The sequence below is a fragment of the Schistocerca piceifrons genome, chromosome X, assembly GCF_021461385.2.
Source record: "Schistocerca piceifrons isolate TAMUIC-IGC-003096 chromosome X, iqSchPice1.1, whole genome shotgun sequence".
In the NCBI taxonomy this organism is placed as follows: domain Eukaryota; kingdom Metazoa; phylum Arthropoda; class Insecta; order Orthoptera; family Acrididae; genus Schistocerca; species Schistocerca piceifrons.
Window position 1 is genome coordinate 346,520,073 of NC_060149.1, and position 27,275 is coordinate 346,547,347.

Consider the following 27,275-nt stretch of genomic DNA (forward strand, 5'->3'; position numbering starts at 1 on the left):
TCAAGCGTCGTCCCCGACCATGACGGCGCTTGTCCGAGGCTTCTTTAGTTCTGTCCTGAACCAACTAATCACACTAAAAGGGGGGTTAGCCCTATTAGTGGTTTGTTCTTTTCGTGGCCTTTTACAACTGGCAGAACATACCGGAGGCCTATTCATTTCCCGGGCCTCCACGGGATTTATTATTATTATTATTATTATTATTATTGACAGCAGCTGGAGTTGTATAAATATGTTGATGAGCATAACTGTTATACAGCAAATGCTATTAATTTTTTACTCTCATATTTATCTGAATTTAAAAATTTGTGAACACACAGAATGTATATCTAAGAGCTGCGATGGAAGTTAAGCCTACCAAATTGAAGGTCTAACAGATAAACCTACAGTGAACCTTGCAGCAGAATTAATTTGGCAGCTATAGAGCCACAGAGATGTACATACTATCATAGTTAATTACATCAATGGCACAGAGCTGAGCAATGACTCAAAATAAGTGAAATGCAACACAGCACACTCATAAAGTTTCTCCATATCTTTGCATATAATTTTAGTAAAAACATTGTTGTGGTTAATCAGAAATTAAAAAAAAAAAAACAATGCACACGGTAAAGCAGAGCTAAAGATGTGTTGATTGAGATGTCACAATCTATGGTGCACTCCATCTGACTTGAGAAAATCAGCATTAAGCCACATCAAAAAGGTTATAACATGCACCACAAAAATGCTGGTGATTTGTCTTTTCCACACATATGATAAAATAATTATTTCTTACTTATTTCTACTTCCTTTGTGTAAAATTTTACACTTTGGAACATGAATTTGTTACTGTACAGATCACACTAAAAATATTACCCATTGGAAATTTATAAGCATTTTGCGAGATATGCGATGCAAAGATGCTGAAACTGATATGTATAAAACATGAAAACAGGATGTGTTCTAAGTGGCAAAGCAACATGTACATTTAATAGCACTGAGAAAGTAATTTCTGTTATAGAAAGGAGAAAGAAGTCCATGTGCGAGCCAAGGGCACCCACATCCGATCCACATCCGGGGGCAAGGGGGGTGCCCCCCCCCCCCCCCTCTGCTAGCTCTCAGAGAAAGGAAAAAATGTAATATGGTCAGGTGTTTTTCTTTGATAAAAATGATTTAGAAGTTTGTATTATGCAGGTTTGTAACAGGGTCAGAAACAGAACTTTAAATGGTGACTTACAAGTCACCATTTATCTTCCAAAATATTAAAAATACTCCATACTTCTAGGTTTCTCCCCCCCCCCCCCCCCCACCTTCCCCCACCCCACATACAAACTATCATATGGGCACTTGTCCTCGATGTGGGCAGCAGGCAATTCTCCATGTGCCCATCTCCTCTTTCTGTGGAAAGAGTAAAAACCTTTTAGTATGCACCGTTGTGGATGGTCATGTTAGTGAGTGTCCTGAGATGAGTGATGAATCGTCCACATGTAGACTTAGAAAGATTCTGCTAGACTGTTGTGTTGTGGGACTTAGAAATACTCTGGTCAGTTTTGGGCTTTGCAGTATTTTTAACTCCATCTGTAGTTGGACTTCCAAATTTTTCTAGCGTTGGTGGACTTTGAAATATTTTGACTGTCACCAGACACTGAAATATATCTGACAGTTGTCAAACTTATAATTCTGCAAGCTCATGGGGACTTTGTTTCTCTGGACTTCAAAATATTTCATATTAAATTTGAACTTTGAATATTTTCATGTAAGTGGGGCAGCAAATAGAATGTTCATTACAGGTCACTGAAACTACATGTGATTTGCCTTGTGTTATTGTGACGGGAAACAACAAATGCAGTGGTTATTATTTAGTGTTTCATTTAAAGACCTCTGTCACTACACTTTTTTAAGAAAATCATTGTTATTTCAATAGTAACTGACAACATCGTTAGATTTTGATGAGCACAAAAGTGAAAGTGTTCCCTCTCCTCTCTGGGGTCCCTAGACACCCACAACCATTAATGATATAATTATTTAGATAGTCCCAAAGAGATGGAGTCGTACAGACACACCACCATGAGACTGTCTGTTTTCCATTAGACAGCCAATTGGAGCAATCACTCAACGAGTTCCCTATAAATTGCTGGTACATTGCTATAGCATCTAGGAAAGACCTGTTTCTGCAATGGTATTTTCAATATATCCATTTGGGTCGGCTTTCTGGCACAGAACCACCTGGCCTTCACTGTTCCTCCCCCCACCACCACCATCAAATTCAGTCTATGCAATGTGAGGTGCCATACAGAAGATGATGAATGGCCCCAGGTTGAGGTGCCATACAATGTCAGGTGCTCCAAATCTTGTATCAAACCCAATGGGGGATTTACAGAATGAAGCAACTAGCACGCAGCTGTATTTACTGGCCTTGTATGAATGACGATTTAGCACAGGTAGTTAGACTGAGTAGCATTTGGCAGGAACACCAGCCGGCCCCATTGTGGTCGTCTCTTTCATGGCCACTGCTGACACAGCCTTGGAGTCGAGTTCACACTGAATTTGCTGGCCTTTTCTTCGGGTTCATGTGCTTAATCATTGTGGACTCCTTCTCCCAGTACCTACATGTCATCCACCTCCAGTAGACAACAGTGGCAGTCATAGTGGAAGCCTTGGCATTGATCTTCACAATAGAGGGTGTAACCAATATGCTGGTGACTGACAACATTCTCCATTTCACAGGTACTAATTGCAAAAGTTGTTGCATCTGCAATGAAATAAAACATTTTGTAACATCCCTTTTCCATCCAGTGGTTTTTTTGTACATGCAAAGCTCAAATATTAAAAGCCTTAGGGTCTGCTATGTTGGCTTCAGTGTTAATCACTCTTCTAACTTCTTATAGGTCCACACCCATGAATGGTTGAAACCTGGCGGAGCTTCTGATGAGTGCTCTCACAGGACAAGTCTTCATCTCCTGTTCTCACCCCCATAATACAAAGCAAATTCAGTCACAATGTTCAGCGTGAGTGCTCCAGCATGGCCTTGCAAATTTCGGCAAGATCTGGGATGGATCCAGGGGTCTGTGGTGGAACAGACAACACATGGGATGTTACACCAGCTCTAAAATCACCTCCATCCCCTCCTCAGGAAGTCCACTGTCACATCTGACATAACCACATCCTGGCTCTCTCTCCTCCCATGTCACAGAGGATGGCTGTTCCATTCTGCCTTCCTAAGAGCATGCAATGGACACTTATCTGGTTTCTCTGAGGGTCAAATTGTCAGATTTTCCATGTCCCTTATGGATGCATCCATCTACTCCCAGAAATCTTTGTACCTGTGCAAGACACCACAGACCCAGCACCACCATCTCTGGCAGCCCAGACATCTCTAAGATGACTTACATAATGATATTACCCAGCTCCTGTTGTTATTACTGCATTGCCTGCTCCACAGCCACCGGGTACAGGCACCAGCTGGTTCAAGTGAGGAGGGACTTAATTACCCTATGTGTAACATCACCCATGTCTGGCAAGGATACCTGTGGTAGGGAACCTGCCAACTTATACCATGGGAAAATACAAGGCTGCATAGTGGCTGGCTCACTCTCAGTTGCTATTATCCGACTTTGTCTTGACAAGTGAACTACACAGACACTGCTGTTACCTGGACCAAATTAGACTTGTGTTGTATTGTGCACCAGCTGATGAGTGTTTGGTTTCCACCACTGCAAGGCTGAAGTGGAACATCACTTAGTATTATAATTCCATATGCCTGCATAACGAAGTTATAGTGCTTGTATGTACCTCAGTTTTTAATCAGGAAAAATTGTACACTATTTCCATCAAGAACTGCTATTGTTCAGTTTCATGGACAACTAGATAAAATTAATCTGTTGTTACAGAATGTTTATTTTTGTTCAATTAATGATGTTGAACTTAACGTGAGGGCTGAAATAATCCTATACATCAAAAATCCCAAAAATCTCATTTCTTGGGATACATTGATGAAATCTTCATGATCAAGATTCATGGTCAGAAAATCTTATTTCACAGCCTCAAAACTGTATTCCCAATGTATTTCACTTCATTGATTCCTGTTCAACAAGTACTTTCCAGGATAACTACTTCTCCATCCCCTACTCCCCTTCTCCTCCCCCCCCCCCCCCCCTCTGTCACCCTCCTCTCTCCCTATCTCTCTCTCTGATGGCCCAGTGAAAATTTCTGTTCACTCTGGATGCACAAAATTTCTGCAGTATCTTCACTTAGCCAGCCACCATCCCTTTCACCTCAATATTTTCTCACAGGCTTTGCACTGATGACACTATGTGTACTGCAATTAGGAGTTCATCTCCCTAATCCTAAACCGTACCACGTGGATGAAATTCCTGTGAAATATGCAAATTCAAGATGTGGCATAGACATCACCCCCACCCAACTATCTCACATTTCACAATGACCACCACCATATCCTATATGAGGTGTGACCAAAAAGTAATGGGAATTTTTGTTTTTATTAAATAATATTTATTTATTCATCAACATCAACTTTATTCTTTCCACAGTAATCCCCCTGAGATATAATGTGCTTGTACTAGCATATTTTTTTTTTTTTTTCATGGCTGAAAGCAAGGGGAAACTACAGCCATAATTTTTCCCGAGGGCATGCAGCTTTACTGTATGGTTAAATGATGATGGCGTCCTCTAGGGTAAACTATTCTGGAGGTAAAATAGTCCCCCGTTTGGATCTCTGGGCGGGGAATACTCAGGAGGACATCGTTATCAGGAGAAAGAAAACTGGCGTTCTACGGATCGGAGCATGGAATGTCAGATCCCTTAATCGGGCAGGTAGGTTAGAAAATTTAAAAAGGGAAATGGATAGGTTAAAGTTAGATATAGTGGGAATTAGTGAAGTTTGGTGGCAGGAGGAACAAGACTTTTGGTCAGGTGAATACAGGGTTATAAATACAAAATCAAATAGGGGTGATGCAGGAGTAGGTTTAATAATGAATAAAAAAATAGGAGTGTGGGTAAGCTACTACAAACAGCATAGTGAATATATTATTATGGCCAAGATAGACACGAAGCCCACACCTACTACAATAGTACAAGTTTATATGCCAACTAGCTCTGCAGATGATGAAGAATTTGATGAAATGTATGATGAGATAAAAGAAATTATTCAGGTAGTGAAGGGAGACAAAAATTTAATCATGATGGGTGACTGGAATTTGAGAGTAGGAAAAGGGAGAGAAGGAAACATAGTAGGTGAATATGGATTGGGGGTAAGAAATGAAAGAGGAAGCTGTCTGGTAGAATTTTGCACAGAGCATAACTTAATCATAGCTAACACTTGGTTCAAGAATCATGAAAGAAGGTTGTATACATGGAAGAACTCTGGAGATACTAAGAGGTATCGGATAGATTATATAATGGTAAGACTTAGGAACCAGGTTTTAAATTGTAAGACATTTCCAAGGGCAGATGTGGACTCTGACCACAATCTATTGGTTATGAACTGTAGATTAAAACTGAAGAAACTGCAAAAAGGTGGGAATTTAAGGAGATGGGACATTGATAAACTGATTAAACCAGAAGTTGTAGAGAGTTTCAGGGAGAGTATAAGGGAACAATTGACACGAATGGGGGAAAGAAATACAGTAGAAGAAGAATGGGTGCTCTGAGGGATGAAGTAGTGGAGGCAGCAGATGATCAAGTAGGTAAAAAGACGAGGGCTGGTAGAAATCCTTGGGTAACAGAAGAAATATTGAATTTAATTGATGAAAGGATAAAATATAAAAATGCAGTAAATGAATCAGTCAAAAAGGAATATAAACGTTAAAAAATGATATCGACAGGCAGTGCAAAATGGCTAAGCAGGGATGGGTAGAGGACAAATGTAAGGATGTAGAGGCTTATCTCACTAGGGGTAAGATAGATACTGCCTACAGGAAAATTAAAGAGACCTTTGGAGAAAGAAGAACCACTTGCTTGAATATCAAGAGCTCAGACAGAAACACAGTTCTAAGCAAAGAAGGGAAAGCAGAAAGTTGGAGGAGTATATAGATGGTCTATACAAGGGCGATGTACTTGAGGACAATATTATGGAAATGGAAGAGGATGTAGATGAAGATGAAATGGGAGATATGATACTGTGTGAAGAGTTTGACAGAGCACTGAAAGACCTGAGCCAAAACAAGGCCCCCGGAGTAGACAACATTCCATTAGAACTATTGACAGCTGTGGGAGAGCCAGACCTGACAAAAGTCTACCATCTGGTGAGCAAGACATATGAGACAAGCGAAATACCCTCAGACTTCAAGAAGAATATAATAATTCCAATCCCAAAGAAAGCAGGTGTTGGCAGATGTGAAAATTACCGAAATAAGTCACAGCAGCAAAATACTAACACGAATTCTTTATAGACAAATGGAAAAACTAGTAGAAGCCAACCTCGGGGAAGATCAGTTTGGATTCCGTAGAAACACTGGAACACGTGAGGCAATACTGACCTTACACCTTATCTTAGAAGAAAGATTAAGGAAAGGCAAACCTACGTTTCTAGCATTTGTAGACTTAGAGAAAGCTTTTGACAATGTTGACTGGAATACTCTCTTTCAAATTCTAAAGGTGGCAGGGGTAAAATACAGGGAGCGAAAGGCTATTTACAATTTGTACGGAAACCAGATGGCAGTTATAAGAGTCGAGGGACATGAGAGGGAAGCAGTGGTTGGGAAGGGAGTGAGACAGGGCTGTAGCCTCTCCCCGATGTTATTCAATCTGTATATTGAACAAGCAGTAAAGGAAACAAAAGAAAAATTCGGAGTAGGAATTAAAATCCATGGAGAAGAAATAAAAACTTTAAGGTTCGCCGATGACATTGTAATTCTGTCAGAGACAGCAAAGGACTTGCAAGAGCAGTTGAACAGAATGGACAGTGTCTTAAAAGGAGGATATAAGATGAACATCAACAAAAGCAAAACGAGGATAATGGAATGTAGTCGAATTAAGTCGGGTGATGCTGCGGGAATTAGATTAGAAAATGAAACGCTTAAAGCAGTAAATGAGTTTTGCTATTTGGGGAGCAAAACAACTGATGATGGTCGAAGTAGAGAGGATATAAAATGTAGACTGGCAATGGCAAGGAAAGCGTTTCTGAAGAAGAGGAATTTGTTAACATCGAGTATAGATTTAAGTGTCAGGAAGTCGTTTCTGAAAGTATTTGTATGGAGTGTAGCCATGTATGGAAGTGAAACATTGACAATAAATAGTTTGGACAGGAAGAGAATAGAAGCTTTCAAAATGTGGTGCTACAAAAGAATGCTGAAGATTAGATGGGTAGATCACGTAACTAATGAGGAGGTATTGAATAGAATAGGGGAGAAGAGGAGTTTGTGGCACAACTTGACAAGAAGAAGGGACTGGTTGGTAGCGCATGTTCTGAGGCATCAAGGGATCATAAATTTAGCATTGGAGGGCAGCATGGAGGGTAAAAATCGTATAGGGAGACCAAGAGATGAATACATTAAGCAGATTCAGAAGGATGTAGGTTGCAGTAAGTACTGGGAGATGAAGAAGCTTGCAGATGATAGAGTAGCATGGAGAGCTGCATCAAACCAGTCTCAGGACTGAAGACCACAACAACAACAACAACACCATTTTTTCCAATCTTGGAAGCATTTCTGGAATTCACATTTTGTTATGGTGTTCAGTTCCTTCAGTGATTCTGTTTTATCTCATCAGTTGTGTGAAAATAATGCCCTTTTATGGATATCTTCAGCCTTGGGGATAGAAAGAAGTCATTGGGGGCCATGTCCAGCAAATACACTGATTGAGGAAACATAACAGGTTTGTTTTTTGCTAAAAACTCGTGAACAAGCATTGAGATGCAAGCAGGAGCATTACCATGATACAGTGTCTATGAGTGATTTTGCTACAATTCTGGACATTTTCTACAGAGTGCTTCATGCACATGGCACATAAGTTCCAGCCAATATTCCTTATTGGCCATAAGACAATAAGGCTGCACCTCTTAATGCATTATTCCACTTAACCAAAGAAAACAGTGAGTAGAACCTTCAAATGTGATCAAACTTGTTGAATTTTTTTTTCTGTCTTGCCTCTCAGGCAATCCACTGGGATGACTGGACCTTGATTTGGGTATCATACCTGTATACCTGTGTCTTGTCATCTGTTATAACCTTCTTTAGCAGTTCTGGAGCACTGTCAGCTTCATTCTGCAAATTCTGAATGATATCTATGTGATGTTTCTGGTCAAAATTCAACAATTTTGGAACTAACTTTGCTGCTATACATTTCATGCCCAAAAAGTCTGAAAAAATTGCTTGGCATGAGATAAAAGATATGCTGAAATCATCAGCAACCTCTCTGATAGTGACTCAGAAATTTTCCAAAACAATTTTCTTTACTTCTTTCACTTTGTCTTCAGTAACTGCTGTGCTAGGGCGCCCAGGGCAATTGTCATATTCAACGCCTTCTCATCGTTCTTTGAATTATTTACACCACTAGAAAACTCTTGTCTTACTCATAGCAGATTTGCCAAAAGCCACAGTCAACATTTTGAATTTAGTGCTGCACTTTACTTCATTTTCAAATGAAATTTAAAGCAAATTCTTCTTTGACCCACCTTTTTTAAAACAAAAATTTGTTGAGCACACAAAAACACATATAACCTTTTTAACTGTCAAAAATAAAATAATATTCGAAACTGCTGAAAATGCAAACATACATCAGGAACATATGTACCAAAAAGATAAAAAAATTTGAAACTCTGATGTCTAAAGCCAGCAACATTAAAAAAAAAATCTCATTACTTTTTGATCAGACCTCATACTTACAAAGGCTGGGGCACTTACGAAAGTAGCCATGTCATGCAGCACATTTGCTGCAATGAATGTACAGCTTTGTGTGAGCCTTGTCATCAATCAGTTTTAATATCGTACAAATGGTTAAACTGTAGACAGGGATGAGCTCAGCTAACCCATTGGAGAACATGCTGCACGGGACATTGTGGTCAACTTTATCAACTGCATAACATCTGTGACATGTGGATCTTAAAACACAAAAACCTGAGCCTCATAATAATTGAAACTGGAAATTATCCACACATCTCTTACACACTCAACCCTTCCCACCACAGTCTCATACAATTCCTTTCCACTATCTGACTCTGCCTCCAATCCCCTACTTCAGCCCTTCTATTGCCTTCAGCTATCTTTTGCCCACTACCTTTTCTGAACCATCACTATCTGAATCTTCTTCAAGGACTTGTTTTATCTATACTATTATGACTCACTCTATGGTTCCTGGGCTGCCTCCTATTCCTATGTACTCTCCACACCTGCCCATCTGAACTGAGCTGACTGTTCATCCCCATCAGCTCATAACATCAGAGGTGTTCCTGTGTGCACGTGCTCCACTGAAGAATGAAATTTCAATAACCAAGCAACAGCAATCATCGATTTTTATGAGACTGTATGCGACTAAGTGCTTGCTTCATAAAATGGGTAATCATCTGTACTAATAACTTTTTTACTGTTGATAATGCATTGTCATTCAGTTAGAACTACTGCATTCCCTCAGCAAGCACAAGAACAGAAACATTTTACATGTGGGGAGCACAGCTCTAATTATTGCTTAGAAAAGTGTACATTATGCCACAGTGTCCATTTTCACTGCACACTTTCTACTGTTTGAAAAAATACTTATCCAGTGTTTGGTTCTATTTGGTGTATACGGTGTCCTTATTTTCTAATGGCAACATAAACAATAGATAAAAATACAAAATTTTTGTTGTTATATATTATTTAACTGCAGTTCCTACAGCACATCAAGATAAATAAGAGGGTCATCCACAAAGTAGGTTCCGTTTCTGTTTCTATCCACAGCAGCACTATGATTGCAGTTCCAAGCACATCTGGCAGTTACTCTGACTCAAGGAGAAGACATGTATGCCATTTTCAGATCGATGCAGCTGACATGAGCTTTGTAGTGCTTCTTTATAATGTCAGCCATAATTGAAAATGCCACCATGTGTGAAATCAGATCTGTGATTCATTTTCTAAATGCAAAGAAAGTTAAATCAAATGAGATTCATCAGCAAATCCGTGAAGTTTACGGACAAAATGCTATCAGTGATTCAATGGTTAGAAGATGGGTTAGACTGTTCAATGAAGGACATGATCAAGTGCTTGATGAAGAACGAAGTGGAACCCCATCTGTGGTTACTGATGAACTGGTTCACACAATTGAAAAGAAGATTAAGCACAACCATAAGTTTACACTTAATGCCCTTGCTATGGAAGTTCTGCAAATCTCACAATCACTAATTCATGAAATTGTTACTGAAAAACTGAAATTTTAAAAACTTTACTCATGTTGGGTACCCATAATTCTTACTGAACAACACAAAAAAACAACGGATGGGCACTGCATTTCAGGTTTTGACACCCTTCTATATAGACGGTGATGGTTTTCTTTCTCAGATAGTGACAGGGGATGAAACTTGGGTATCGCACGACACCCCTGAAACAAAATGGCAATCAATGGAATGGAGGCACACTTCATCCCCAACAAAGGTTAAGCCTAAGCAAATCTTGACACCTCCAAAAGTCATGTGCACCATTTTTTTGGGACTGAAAAGGCATTTTGATGATTGATTTCTTACCATGAGGCCAAACAATCAATGCACATGGTTACTGCGAGACCATTAAGAAATTGTGCCATACAATACAGAACAAACACCAAGGATTACTGTCAAAAGGTGTTGTTTTTCTCCACGATAATGCCCAACCTCACATGGCGAATGTGACCGAACAACTCTTATGGGAATTTTACTGGGACACGTTCGATCATCCTCCGTACATCCCAGACCTCACTCCTAGTGACTTTCATCTCTTCTTACACCTAAAATCTGTCCTTGCTGGTCAACACTTCAATGATGATGATGAGCTGAAAGAATATGTTACCACATGGTTAAATACAGAGGCGTCAACCTTCTGTGAAGAAGGCATACAAAAACTTGTGCCACGCTATGACAAGTGCCTACAAAATCTCGGAAGCTATGTAGAAAAGTAGTTTAACAGTTGTAGATTTTTCTACAATAAATATTTTTTCTGTATCTATTGTGAGCTGAAAGTTGCTACATTTACAAAAATTAACAGACCATAAACTAATGTGCAAAAAATTCCCAGTTTCCTATATTCTTTTGGTGATGATTCTCAAACTGTTTTATGTTACAAGCAAAAGGAGTAAATAGGATTCTGAGAACTATAGTTAACCAAATCTATCATGTTCATTAATGTAATACATAGCAATAATACTATGATGGCAGATTCACATTCATTATTACTTTACAGATCAATACCAAACCACAAAATGTATTATTTGAATTTCTGGTACAAACATATCGTAAATGTAATAATTGTGACACTTAGGCACTATACTATGCCATATAAATTGTGTGGTGAATATTCTGTATTTGCTAAAGGGTATTTCTTTCATGCACATTTTTCTCAGACAAATTTATAATTACGTGACTAATACAGAGATTCTGTATACATCATGTATTCTCAAAATTATTAACAGTATTATCTAAAATACCAACAAATCTTACATTTAAAACACTTAAAATTTTATTTCATGAATACTGAATTAATTACTTTTTCCATTATCAATATTCCTCTCCATAAATAATTTCATTTCTGGACTTCATAATGAATTTAATAGTGGTTCTACCAATCTTGAGTGTGGAGAATACTAAACAAAGTTGCGTAGATGACTGTTAATAGTTTTCTCAAAGCGGATGCCCACTTCAAATCAATAAAGGTTTAAAAATCATGAATTATATTTCTTTGACTAGTCTTTGAAATATATCCTTCAAACTGTAATGGGTAAAATATTGGTCAATCACATACACCCATAGAAAATTCATATTTCACAATATATCAAAAGGAAAATTCACTTGAGAAAACTATAAGGGCAGTCGAATGAAAATGAGGCAGATGGAAAAAAGTAAACTGTTTATTGTTTCAAAAGTAATTGCCACAACTGTTAATATATTTTCCCCTTTTGGTAGTCTACATCTACATCTACATGACAACTCTGCAATTCACATATAAGTGCTTGGCAGAGGGTTCATCGAACCACAATCATATTATCTCTCTACCATTCCACTCCCGAACAGCGCGCGGGAAAAACGAACACCTAAACCTTTCTGTTCAAGCTCTGATTTCTCTTATTTTATTTTGATGATCATTCCTACCTATGTACGTTGGGCTCAATAAAATATTTTCGCATTTGGAAGAGAAAGTTGGTGACTGAAATTTCGTAAATAGATCTCGCCACGACGAAAAACGTCTTTGCTGTAATGACTTCCATCCCAATTCATGTACCATATCTGCCACACTCTCTCCCCTATTACATGATAATACAAACTGAGCTCCCCTTTTTTGCACCCTTTCGATGTCCTCCGTCAATGCCATCTGGTAAGGATCCCACACCGCGCAGCAATATTCTAACAGAGGATGAACGAGTGTAGCGTAAGCTGTCTCTTTAGTGGACTTGTTGCATCTTCTAAGTGTCCTGCCAATGAAACGCAACCTTTGGCTTGCCTTCCCCACAATATTATCTATGTGGTCTTTCCAAATGAAGTTGTTCGTAATTGTAACACCCAGGTACTTAGTTGAATTGACAGCCTTGAGAATTGTACTATTTATCGAGTAATCAAATTCCAACAGATTTCTTTTGGAACTCATGTGGATCACCTCACACTTTTCGTTATTTAGCGTCAACTGCCACCTGCCACACCATACAGCAATCTTTTCTAAATCGTTTTGCAACTGATACTGGTCTTCGGATGACCTTACTAGACGGTAAATTACAGCATCATCTGCGAACTACCTAAGAGAACTGCTCAGATTATCACTCAGGTCATTTATATAGATCAGGAACAACAGAGGTCCCAGGACGCTTCCCTGGGGAACACCTGATATCACTTCAGTTTTACTCGATGATTTGCCGTCTATTACTATGAACCGCGACCTTCCTGACAGGAAATCACGAATCCAGTCGCACAACTGAGACGATACCCCATAGGCCCGCAGCTTGATTAGAAGTCGCTTGTCAGGAATGGTGTCAAAAGATTTCCGGAAATCTAGAAATATGGAATCAACTTGAGATCCCCTGTCGATAGCGGCCATTACTTCGTGCGAATAAAGAGCTAGCTGCGTTGCACAAGAACGATGTTCTCTGAAACCATGCTGATTACACATGAATAGATCATTCCCTTTGAGGTGACTCATAATGTTTGAATACGGTATATGCTCCAAAACCCTAATGCAAACCGATGTCAATGATATAGGTCTGTGGTTAGATGGATTACTCCTACTACCCTTCTTAAACACTGGTGAGACCTGCGCAATTTTCCAATCTGTAGGTACAGATCTATCGGTGAGCAAGTGGTTGTATAGGATTGCTAAGTAGGGAGCTATTGTATCAGCGTAATCTGAAAGGAACCTAATCGGTATACAATCTGGACCTGAAGACTTGCCCGTATCAAGCGATTTGAGTTGCTTCGCAACCCCTAAGGTATCTACTTCTAAGAAACTCATGCTAGCAGCTGTTCGTGTTTTAAATTCTGGACTATTCCTTTCGTCTTCCCTGGTGAAGGAATTTCGGAAAACTGTGTTCAATAACTCCGCTTTAGCGGCACAGTCATCGGTAACAGTACCATCGTCATTGCGCAGCGAAGGTATTGACTGCATTTTGCCGCTTGTGTACTTTACATACGACCAGAATTTCTTTGGATTTTCTACCAAATTTTGAGACAATGTTTCATTGTGGAACCTATTAAAGGCATCTCGCATTGAAGTCCGTGCCAAATTTCGCGCGTCTGTAAATTTTAGCCAATCTTCGGGATTTCACATTCTTCTGAACTTCGCATGCTTTTTCCGTTGCCTCTGCAACAGCGTTCGGACCTGTTTTGTGTACCACAGGGGATCAGTTCCATCTCTTACCAATTTATGAGGTATGAATCTCTCAATTGCTGTTGCTACTATATATTTGAATTTGAGCCACATCTCGTCTACATTTGCATAGTCAGTTTGGAAGGAATGGAGATTGTCTCTTAGGAAGGCTTCTAGTGACACTTTATCCGCTTTTTTAAATAAAATTAGTTTGCGTTTGTTTCTGGTGGATTTGGAAGAAACGGTATTGAGCCTAGCTACAACGACCTTGTGATCACTAATCCCTGTAACAGTCATGATGCTTTCTATCAGCTATGGATTGTTTGTGGCTAAGAGGTCAAGTGTGTTTTTGCAATCATTTACAATTCGCGTGGGTTCGTGGACTAACTGCTCGAAATAATTTTCAGAGAAAGCATTTAGGACAATCTCGGAAGATGTTTTCTGCCTACCACTGGTTCTGAACAAGTATTTTTGCCAACATATCGAGGGAAGGTAGAAGTCCCCACCAACTATAACCGTATGAGTGGGGTATTTATTTGTTACGAGACTCAAATTTTCTCTGAACTGTTCGGCAACTGTATCATCGGAGTCTGGGGGTCTGTAGAAGGAGCCAATTATTAACTTAGTTCAGCTGTTAAGTATAACCTCCACCCATACCAATTCGCACGGAGTATCTACTTCGACTTCACTACAAGATAAACCACTACTGACAGACACAAACACTCCACCACCAATTCTGCCTAATCTATCTTTCTCAGCACAAATTAAAAAGTACAGATGAATGAAGAGAAAGAGAAAAGAGAAGTGGAATGAATAGTGCAATTAAGAAGTATGAGGAAATAGGAAAAGAAAATGGGGAAAAATCAAAAAGAGACTACGGAAAGTTGTGGGACATGGAGACAAAAGAACTAAAAATAAAACCTAATAATTCATTGGGTACATAATTAAGTTTTTTTATCAATGAAAAAAAGTGTAGAGGGAGCAGGAGTTGGCAATGGAGATGGAATGCTATGATATGTTAAAAAGTAAGTTCCCATCTCCAGAGGTGACATCAACTAGTAATGGGTTCGAATATCAATATGGCACACACATGTGCTGTAGCAGTCATTTGAGTTCTTTGAGTCATGCTGTAGAGTATGCTAAGCAGCTAGGTATTAGGTGTCTCCAAGATTGACAATTCTTGTGTGTCCATTCACACACTCAGTTAATTCAGTGGTTGTCACTGATATACAGAAAGTGGTGCAGTAATCATGTTCTAGGTGGTAAAAAACATATGGTCCCTCATGCTGCTTTATCTTTGATGTTTCCTGCCTTATCAGGTGTCTGACTGGAGCAAGTGGTGGTGGCTGGATGCATGACACAAGTTTTAAAGTTAGGATGACTGCACAGATAAGAGGAGCCTTTGTGTAGGGACTATGGTCTGGGAGTGTCACTTGGTTTGAGAAGGGCTGTAGAGTTTAAGAGGAGAATGGAAGGACTCAGCTCAAGGTGAGCTAAGGTTATCAGTGTGAGGTGATTTCATTTGAGGACTTGAGTTGAGAAACTGATAGCCTTGGCAGAGGAATACACTGAGGCACTCAAGGACTTGGTGTTACTGAGGGACAAGTGACAATGAAGTGAGTCCAACGTTTTTGGAAATGGGGTATGTATTTGTTGGAGAATAAGAGGGCATGTGAGATTTTTTGTGGCCATGGTCTGCAGGGTAATTGTGTGATAATATGATCATCTCTGCTTGATATCCTTCCCACACTATCTACTCTTGCCTTTAATTGCCCTTCTAAACTCCACAACATCCTTCTCCATCCATATGACATTTCTAGACCTTTATGCCTACACATAAGTAGCTAACCCTGCAAAACTTCCTGCCACAAAACCTACCCCAATATCCATTACCACTTAACCTTTCATCACCACTGGTAAAACCTACAATACCAAATGCAGAGCAACATGTAAAAGCAGATCTATTTTCTATCAACTAACATCTATTCACAGTATGGCTTTTTATACAGGAATGACAAAGAAGAACAGTCCACTTTGGGGGCACACGATTTCCTGTTAGTAAACATACTCTACAGCATGTCTTACGGGACCTAGGTTACCGCTGCATTACACTGACCATAGCTCTGGAGATAGGTACTTGTTTTCCAACATATCATTGCATACCACCAACGTCTTGGGCTTAACCTCTGTTAACTGTTCCATTTTTGCAGTAACAGATTTTCATTATTTACATTATTTCTTTTTTATCTTCATTTCTCCTCCCCCTACCACCCCACCACCCCACCCCACCCCCTACCACCCACCATTATTCCTCATTTTCTTTCCCAATGTTTCTAAGTTATTAATTGCACTACTCATTCTATTTCTCATTTCCCTTCTTCTTAATCCATGGGCTAACTGTTGCAAGGTAGAACACTGGTCTCACATTCAGCACAATGTTCCAACATGACTTACACACATGCTAGGCTGGTTCCTTTGAAAAGAACGTGGCTGATTTCTAACCCTTCCTTTTTCAATGTGAGATTGTGCTCTGTCTCTAATTATCTCATTTTTGAGTGACATAAAACCTCTGATCTTGTTCCTTCCTTAATTTCATCCATCGTATTTTCCACTGCCCTAATATCAGCTCTGGACAAAAGGCAGCATACTGCTTGGTATATATTTGACCTTCTACCCTCAACTTGGAATCTGACTAGGCAGCTCTTCCTTGCCTGCTTTCGTAAAATTATCCATTTTTATTCTTGTGAAAAGAACTAACAGTTGCAAAAACCATGAAATAAATTTTTCTACTTTTAAATGCATCTATCTGCAGTACTTGGAATTTAGCCTTATGAAGATAAGTCCTAGCCAGCAATTCTATTTCCTCAAAGTTTAAAAAATGGTTTATTTGTGTTAGTAATCCTTTTATTTCAAAATTTAAGTATTGCATAGTTATCTCAAGACCTTTTCATCAGGTTCAATATCCCGATTGTATTACTCTTGGTAACATCACTTACAAGAGCCATTTGACACAACCTGAGTAACTCAAAAATGGAAATATAGAAGTGTTTTTTTTCCAATCATAGTAACACAGGGAGTGTTTGTGTGTGTGTTTTATTGAACATGTTCAGATTGTTTGTGAACCATTACTAATATGTTGGAGCTGTACAGTCCAGTGTGGTAATCATAGTCTTCCAGAGTCAGATACATCCTCTAATTGCAAGGTTCGGGACCTTATGAATATTAGTACTAGTTTTAATGGTTGAGTAAGTACTTTATTTCGTAGTATTCTGCTGATTAAAGAAGTTATTCATAATAGTTTTGCATACATACTTTTGAGTATTGCATGTACCTGTAAAGACAAACTCTCACCAAGTAGGCTTCCTGATTAAACAGATGAATAAAATGTTGCTTAGTTCCATAAAATAAAAACTGTTTGCTTTTATTTGTTTATTCAGACTTTAAAAATTTCATGAACTACATCAACTGTTTACGAAGCATTGATGATCACTCAACATGAGCAGAACTTTTTCACAACCTTCAACATCAGTCAAGATTATTGTTGGCCTGGTTTCTCACTTTTCTCTCTGACATTAGACAAGTAGAAAAAAGTGGCAAACATAGTCAAATGAATGTGATTCATGAAGAACAGTAAAAGGACCATTTTTTCTCACTGCTGGGCCACTACACATTAATGTCAAGATGATGGGTTACAATAACATTTCTGTATTACAAGAACTGGTTTTATGGAAAAAAGAAACAATGTTGAGAGAGAGATACTCATATGAAGAAATATACATATTTGGTGAGGAAAAGAGGACTTGTGATGTCACAGCCAGCACTGTGGGTATGTAATGGTGAGGCCACAGTGACACAACAATCTTTTACCACTTGACAATGGCTGAGGAGAGCTCGGCCACAAACTAATGGGGTTTTATCCACCTGACACGGCTGCAAGCCCAAGAAGATTTGCTTGATTCATATCACTGTGAGACAATGCATTCATACACAAATGAAACTTGTTTTCCATTTGGTTCCAAATGGCTCTGAGCACTACGGGACTTAACATCTGTGGCCATCAGTCCCCTAGAACTTAGAACTACTTAAACCTAACTAACCTAATGACATCACACACATCCATGCCCGAGGCAGGATTCGAACCTGTGACCGTAGCAGTCGCGCGGTTCCAGATTGCGCGCCTAGAACCGCTAGACCAGCGCGGCCGGCCCATTTGGTTTAATAGATTACATTTAATAAAAGGAATACAAAGGTAAATAAAATCTACCATGGCTATTCATTTAATCTAAATGGTTCATCTACATCTACATCTACATTTATACTCCACAAGCCACCCAACAGTGTGTGGCGGAGGGCACTTTACGTGCCACTATCATTACCTACCTTTTCTGTTCCAGTCGCGTATGGTTCGCTGGAAGAACGACTGTCTGAAAGCCTCCGTGCGCGCTCGAATCTCTCTAATTTTACGTTCGTGATCTCCTCGGGAGGTATAAGTAGGGGGAAGCAATATATTCAATACCTCATCCAGAAACGCACCCTCTCGAAACCTGGACAGCAAGCTACACCGCGATGCAGAGCGCCTCTCTTGCAGAGTCTGCCACTTGAGTTTGCTAAACATCTCCGTAACACTATCACGGTTACCAAATAACCCTATGACGAAACACGCCACTCTTCTTTGGATCTTCTCTATCTCCTCCATCAACCCGATCTGGTACGGATCCCAAACTGATGAGCAGTACTCAAGTATAGGTCGAACGAGTGTTTTGTAAGCCACCTCCTTCGTTGATGGACTACATTTTCTAAGGACTCTCCCAATGAATCTCAACCTGGTACCCACCTTACCAACAATTAATTTTATATGATCATTCCACTTCAAATCGTTCCGCATGCATACTCCCAGATATTTTACAGAAGTAACTGCTACCAGTGTTTGTTCTGCTATCATATAATCATACAATAAAGGATGCTTCTTTCTATGTATTCGCAATACATTACATTTGTCTATGTTAAGGGTCAGTTGCCACTCCCTGCACCAAGTGCCTATCCGCTGCAGATCTTCCTGCATTTCACTGCAATTTTCTAATGCTGCAACTTCTCTGTATACTACAGCATCATCCGTGAAAAGCCGCATGGAACTTCCAACACTATCTACTAGGTCATTTATACATATTGTGAAAAGCAATGGTCCCATAACACTCCCCTGAAGCACGCCAGAGGTTACTTTAATGTCTGTAGACGTCTTTCCATTGATAACAACATGCTGTGTTCTGTTTGCTAAAAACTCTTCAATCCAGCCACACAGCTGGTCTGATATTCTGTAGGCTCTTACTTTGTTTATCAGGCGACAGTGCGGAACTGTATCGAACGCCCTCCGGAAGTCAAGAAAAATAGCATCTACCTGGGAGCCTGTATCTAATATTTTCTGGGTCTCATGAACAAATAAAGCGCTGTTTCCGGAATCCATGTTGATTCCTACAGAGTAGATTCTGGGTTTCCAAAAACGACATGATTCGTGAGCAAAAAACATGTTCTAAAATTTTACAACAGAGATATAGGTCTATAGTTTTGCGCATCTGCTCGACGACCCTTCTTGAAGACTGGGACTACCTGTGCTCTTTTCCAATCATTTGGAACCTTCCGTTCCTCTAGAGCCTTGAGGTACACGGCTGTTAGAAGGGGGGCAAGTTCTTTTGCATACTCTGTGTAGAATCGACTTGGTATCCCATCAGGCCCAGTGTACTTTCCTCTGTTGAGTGATTACAGTTGCTTTTCTATTCCTTGGACACTTATTTCGATGTCAGCCATTTTTTGTTTGTGCGAGGATTTAGAGAAGGAACTGCAGTGCGGTCTTCCTCTGTGAAACAGCTTTGGAAAAAGGTGTTTAGTATTTCAGCCTTACGCATATCATCCTCTGTTTCAATGCCATCATCATCCCGGAGTGTCTGGATATGCTGTTTCGAGCCACTTACTGATTTAACGTAAGACCAGAACTTCCTAGGATTTTCTGTCAAGTCGGTACATAGAATTTTACTTTCGAATCCACTGAATGCTTCATGCATAGCCCTCCTTACGCTAACTTTGACATCGTTTAGCTTCTGTTTGTCTGAGAGGTTTTGGCTGCGTTTACACTTGGAGTGAAGCTCTCTTTACCTTCACAGTAGTTTCCTAACTTTGTTGTTGAACCACGGTGAGTTTTTCCCGTCCCTCACAGTTTTACTCGGCACGTACCTGTCTAAAACGCATTTTACGATTGCCTTGAACTTTTTCCATAAACACTCAACATTGTCAGTGTCGGAAGAGAAATTTTCGTTTTGATCTGTTAGGTAGTCTGAAATCTGCCTTCTATTACTCTTGCTAAACAGATAAACCTTCCTCCCTTTTATTATATTCCTATTAACTTCCATTTTCGGGGATGCTGCAATGGGCTTATGATCACTGATTCCCTGTTCTGCACTTACAGAGTCGAAAAGTTTGGGTCTGTTTGTTATCAGTAGGTCCAAGATGTTATCTCCACGAGTTGGTTCTCTGTTTATTTGCTCGAGGTAATTTTCGGATAGTGCACTCAGTATAATGTCTCTTGATGCTCTGTCCCTACCACCTGTCCTAAACATCTGAGTGTCCCAGTCTATATCTGGTAAATTGAAATCTCCACCTAAGACTATAACATGCTGAGAAAATTTATGTGAAATGTATTCCAAATTTTCTCTCAGTTGTTCTGCCACTAATGCTGCTGAGTCGGGAGGTCAGTAAAAGGAGCCAACTATTAACCTAGCTCGGTTGTTGAGTGTAACCTCCACCCATAAAAATTCACAGGAACTATTCACTTCTACTTCACTACAGGATAAACTACTACCAACAGCGACAAACACGCCACCACCGGTTGCATGCAATCTATCCTTTCTAAACACTGTCTGTGCCTTTCTAAAAATTTCAGCAGAATTTATCTCTGGCTTCAGCCAGCTTTCTGTACCTATAACAATTTCAGCTTTGGTGCTTTCTATCAGTGCTTGAAGTTCTGGTACTTTACCAATGCAGCTTTGACAGTTTACAATTACAATACCGATTGCTGCTTGTCCCCCACATGCCCTGACTTTGCCCCACACCCTTTGAGGCTGTTGCCCTTTCTGTAATTGCCCGAGGTCATCTAACCTAAAAAACCACCCAGTCCAAGCCACACAACCCCTGCTACCCGTATAGCTGCTTGCTGCATGTAGTGGACTCCTGACCTATCCAGCGGAACCCAAAACCCCACCACCCTATGGCGCAAGTCGAGGAATCTGCAGCCCACACGGTCGCAGAACCGTCTCAGCCTCTGATTCAGACCCTCCACTCGGCTCTGTACCAAAGGTCCGCAGTCAGTCCTATCGACAATGCTGCAGATGGTGAGCTCTGCTTTCATCCCGCAAGCGAGACTGGCAGTCTTCACCAAATCAGACAGTCACCTGAAGCCAGAGAGGATTTCCTCCGATCCATAGCAACACACATCATTGGTGCCGACATGAGCGACCACCTGCAAATGGGTGCACCCTGTACCCTTCATGGCATCCAGAAGGACCCTTTCCACATCTGGAATGACTCCCCCCGGTATGCACACGGAGTGAACATTGGTTTTCTTCCCCTCTCTTGCTGCCATATCCCTAAGGGGCCCCATTACGCAGCTGACGTTGGAGCTCCCAACTACCAGTAAGCCCACCCTCTGCGACCGCCCGGATCTTGCAGACTGAGGGGCAACCTTTGGAACAGGACAAGCAGCCATGTCCGGCCGAAGATCAGTATCAGCCTGAGGCAGAGCCTGAAACCGGTTTGTCAGACAAACTGGAGAGGCCTTTCATTCAGCCCTCCGGAATGTCTTTCACCCCCTGCCACACCTCGAGACAACCTCCCACTCTACCACAGGTGAAGGATCAGTCTCAATGTGGGCAGTATCCCGGGCAGCCACAGTCGTAGTCCGATCGGGGGATGCGTGGGACGAGCTGGCCGTCCCCGACAAACCCCCATCCGGACCCCCACAGTGATGCCCATTGGCAACAGCCTCAAGCTGTGTGACCAAAGCCAACACTGCCTGAAGCTGGGAGTGAAGGGATGCCAACTCAGCCTGCATCCGAACACAGCAGTTGCAGTCCCTATCCGCGCTAAAAACTGCTGTGCAAAGAGCGTCTGAACTAATCTACAGAGAGCACAAACAAATTGACACAAAATTGAAACAGTTATTAAAATACAAGATTGCCTAGTAAATGCAGTAATGCTGCTACTTGCGCACTGCTGACACACTGCTCGGCGGCGGAAGGAGACTACGCGATTTTACACTATTCAGGTACTAAAACGCGATGCTACAACTCTCAAATACTATAATATGCCCGAAATTTATGAATTAAACAATGAAAATACCAAAAACACGCAAAGAAATTAAGAATTAAACTATGTAACAAATAAGTGAGCTAAGAGTGATAATGTTTACAAAAGTCTATACACAAATGTTCACTTGGCACAAAGCTTTCTGTATTGTGAAGTATCTGTGTCACATCAAGTTACTGTGTAAGTTACAATTATGCAGGAACTTTGTGTATTTATTATGGAGACACATTATCATTTAATTTCTTAGAATTGTAAATATATTTTTATCAAACGAGTTAATAGAAAATAAAATGCCTATTTACTAGTACAGCTTGCAGCAACAGTTCCACATGCACAAATACAAATGTTCTTTCCTCTAAAGCTGTAACTCTTCTATTAAAACAGGGTCCACAACTCAGCAATTTAAGAGCCTTGCCAAAAAAAAAAAAACCACACGAAATAATTTCCTTTTTATATTTTTAGCTGATCTGGATGTTTTACCCATACTTCCTATGTTTAGACTTTCATCTACTTTTACATGGTTTGAAAGATTTAGTTTTCATTAACATTTTTATAATACACAAACCAGTGAGTCATATTGGGTGTCCACATTACAGAAAACAGACTTCCACAAAATATTCCTGAAAATCACATATAAAATATGTATTTTCATTGTTGATTCAATGTGTTCCTCTGGAAGACCTAAGTCAAATGGCACTGCTTTAGAGCAGTTCACATGAAGATAATAAGTAACTGTAAGCAAGCAAAGCATGCCAAACACCTCACATCCACTTCAGTAGAGTGGATGGTGAATGTAAGTATCACATGTGTTAGTTTCTCAAACATCTTTTGCACTGTTCTGCATGCTTCTAAATTTACTATCCATTAGTTTATTCTTTTATGATCAGATCATGCTTGAGCAACGTAAAGTGATATAATTCCTCAATAACTGAATGAGACAACATCAGTTATGAACTATCAAAATATCTACTGATATTATCATCATCAGTAGTTATAAATAGTATCTCAGGCATCAAAATGCAAGTCCTTCATATTTTTCACTTACTGCAACACATAGTTAATATTCAACATTTGAGTTGAAAGAAGTTCAAGATTAAAAATATTGTACAAATCTATGTTCAGGAATCAAGTCTTCTTGAAGACTCCTGCACTCTCAATGCTCCATAATGATTATTGGCTCCAAAGTGGGGGGAGTTATCTACTTGTTGGCAAAATATTTGCAATATCCTATTAGAGCACTTGTAAGATATTAAGAAAATTTAATGTAGGCCTCTGTATTACACACAGAAATACTAATTTGAACTGAACATTTACAAACTTCGGTCATAAATGAAGACTGCAATTTCACAGTAACTATCATGCATTTTTCCTAATTTTTCATAAAAAAACCATAAATAAGAAATATGACTTTCATCATATCAAATCCCTCATAAATATTAAAATCCTGATACAGCTGTTTCAAGCATACATTGGATTTTCTCTTGTATTATCATTGTTAACTATATTCCAGTTTCATGGGAAAGAATTTCTCTGAATTATGGAAATAGCTGATGCTTCCATGGGAAGAAGAATGGAATGTTTGATACATAGACAACCAATGCAATGACAGGTCTTAAGCCTATCAGAAACAATTATCATTAGACACAGTTTCATTATAAAAAGGTGTTACTGTTGAGACTGATGTCTTAAAATGTATATTATTAAACTACTTGCACATGCTGAACATGTGGCATGAATGAGATGCTGTACCAAACATTTTCCTGTAACAGTGATATTCGCCTTATAGGAACTATTAATTTAAAGAGCAATCTACTGCTGGCAATTTTAATTACTATGAAATTATTTCAAAATTCACCTGTCATTTTCTAAGCAATAAAGAATGAATCCTTACCGTGTGATCCAGGAGTTGTCATCTTAAAAGTCCACATTTTTTGCTCTTCAGAAATAAATGCACAATTGAAAAATTTTTTATTCTTTCTTTTCAGTTGCTGATTGCATGCTCTTCAGTTATCAGTTGTAAAATAGAATGGATGAATCATTCTTTTCTTCCACAGTATTGAAGCTGCACTTTGAAAATGATGAAATTTGGTACTGAGAATCAGTATACTTTGTGTGTGAGAATGTGATTTCTTAGAAAGATGACATGTTTTACATTTTATGTCAATCATACTCTCGTTCAGAGTTACTTAACAAGGTACATGAAACTGAAGGTAACTATTTCAAGCAAAGTACAATCTTTAATTGCAGGCAAATATTAAATACAATAGAGTGCATAATATATTTAGCAGCACTGCACTACAAAAGTTTCAGTCCTTCACTGTGCTTAATTCTTTGTTGAAAAACATTCATATTCAATCTTAATTTCATAATTAACATAATCACCACATCACAAAAAAGAAAAAGAAAAAAAACCAACAGTACAGACGCCATATGTTGGTGGAAGTCAACTGTCATGGATACTATGACAGTAATACACTAATAATATTAATATTAATATTAATAATAATGATAATGATAGTAATAATAATAATAATAATAATAATAATAATAATAATAATAGTATTCTAGAGCTGTATTATGTCAATAACTACAAAAATTATATCATATGAGCAATGAATGCAATGGATTAACATACTGAACAATTCTGGTATGAAGCATAAATGCACTATTGAGTGTTGATGAATAAGTAATATTCTTGAAATGTTATATATAGAAGAGACTGTACACTTACTATGAATCAACTTACAGGAATATCTCTCACCATAAACTTACTATGAGTAATTTCAGAAAGTACCCCATGTCTGGAGAGAACTCAGGTGAAAAAATATGAAAATAGAGTACAATACCCGAAATAAATGGGCATGATAAAAAAAAAATACTATTGACTTCTTTTTTCAAGTTTTCAAAATATCATTGATCTTCCAAGTTCATAAAATGTTTTAAGCATCAATTGATTTTGCTCTGAATGTGTGAATAACAGTATGTCTTATTACACATGATCACAATCACACTGATATCATTAGGTAAAAAGTATATGATGTAGCATAATGCACCATTTCAGCTAGTCTTCTCAGATTTTTGTGGTATACACTTAAAATACATTGTCCTAAAACAAATTACTGAAAATGTTTTACTGCAGCCTTCAAATAAACCAAACAATGAAGAAACAGGTTCTGTATACACTCATCTCTTGTTTGTAGGTTTTACATGTAGGATGTACACAAGGAACATAATGAAATGCAATCTAAGTAATTTTTTCTTATGAAATTCACTCAAATATTATGTTGCAGAAGTATTTAACTTTCTCCCTTATGATATGACATCAAAAACATCAACAATATAAAACTATGGTCAAATTTATGATAAACTGAAAATATTCTGGAGGTTTAATGTGCTGCTAATTTTGTTGACTTTCCTTTATAGGCAGAGAGCACTTTTTTAGCTCAATTAGAACATATAACAAGTCTATAAACTGTGGGAAAGTTTACAAAATACAGTTCAACTTCATAATGCTATCCTAGTGGGCTCCCAGAAAATGAGACAAAGCAGTGTGTGTACTTTATTTTTATACATGTCTTGAATGTCTGAAAGATGTCACAAATTTTGGGTTGCCATGTTAACTTATGTTAATGCTATTCATCATATTTACAGCTTAATTAGGGAACTTGCTGGTCTAACATATACATTCAGGTTCTATTAACTATCAATGGCCTGATTAGACTCATAAGAACCTTTTTCCACTTCCTGTGACATAACATTTGCTTTTAAATAACATATACATGTTTGAGCGGATGTGTGGCATACTAAAGGCTCAACACTATTTTAAATTCAAAACAACTGCTTCTGGTGATTTCAAAGGTAGCAAATAATTAACTGACAGTGTGTGAACCAAACATGACCAAAAAATCTTTGCATGAAACCTTTTCGTACCAAGACAACTACATTTTGTAAACGTACATTTATCACAAATGTTCATGAAAAGACAAAGAACTTTTAGAGTTCGCAAATAGTCTTCAGACTTTTTTCTTTCTTTCCCATTTACTATAATTACTGCCATAAATTTTAATTTTTGCACTGAAGTTCCAACACAGAGTTGTACAACATGTGAAAAACTGAATCTGAATAATAGAAGCAAAAGTATTATAATCAGGCAAAAACCTGTCATGGAAGGTTTTATCAAAGGTATTCAGATTTCTCTGCAGTTTATTTCTCACTATGCCATATTCAAGTAATTTTCAGTATTCATTCTGCTCATTACTACTGAACATGCAACTTCTCAAATGTCTATGGAGATGAAAACACCTATAATTCAAGCCTAACATGGACACTCTGACTCAAAAAAGTCATTTTCAGAAAAAGAAAAATAAAGGAAACAAGTTATGTTATTTCAAGTATATCAAGCATAAAATTCATTAGTCTCCTCCAGGCAGTTACCTAGTGGATGTATGGAAAAGTTTCCGTCAATGGTAAGGTACACATGCACTCGCTCACTCACTCACACACACACACACACACACACACACACACACACACACACACACACACATTCTGATACACTAGACCCAACTTCAAACACACAGCACATGCATACGCAGAAATATATATTTGTTAATGGCAGTCACGGTGGGTACTCAGCCCTATCTCATGTAAAGTAATTTTCATGAGGCATCTTGTATCTTATGTATTCCAGTACTACAGCCAGGAATATATAACTGGAAGAAAATGTTAAAAATGTTCATTTTTTTGGCAATTTTTACTTTGTACAATAAGAAAAGGTATGCTGACTGCAGATATTATATCATTCTTTCCACTTGAGTTGCTGTACTGTTAAACGTACTGCAAAAAATACTGTCATGAAGAAAAATTACATGTCACATGTGATAAATGCGTGAAGCTTTGCATGCATAATAAAAAGAAATAGAAAAAATGAAGGCTAGCTGGGAACTGTTTACTACGAAATCACATCTGATAAACTGT

General features: G+C 38.8%; 1 protein-coding gene across 2 annotated transcripts in view; it reads right to left on the minus strand.

The window, feature by feature from the left end:
* The window catches only part of LOC124722111 (potassium voltage-gated channel subfamily H member 2-like), a 1,246,495-nt gene that overhangs the window by 42,762 nt on the left and 1,176,458 nt on the right, over nt 1-27,275 (minus strand). The window lies entirely within an intron of this gene.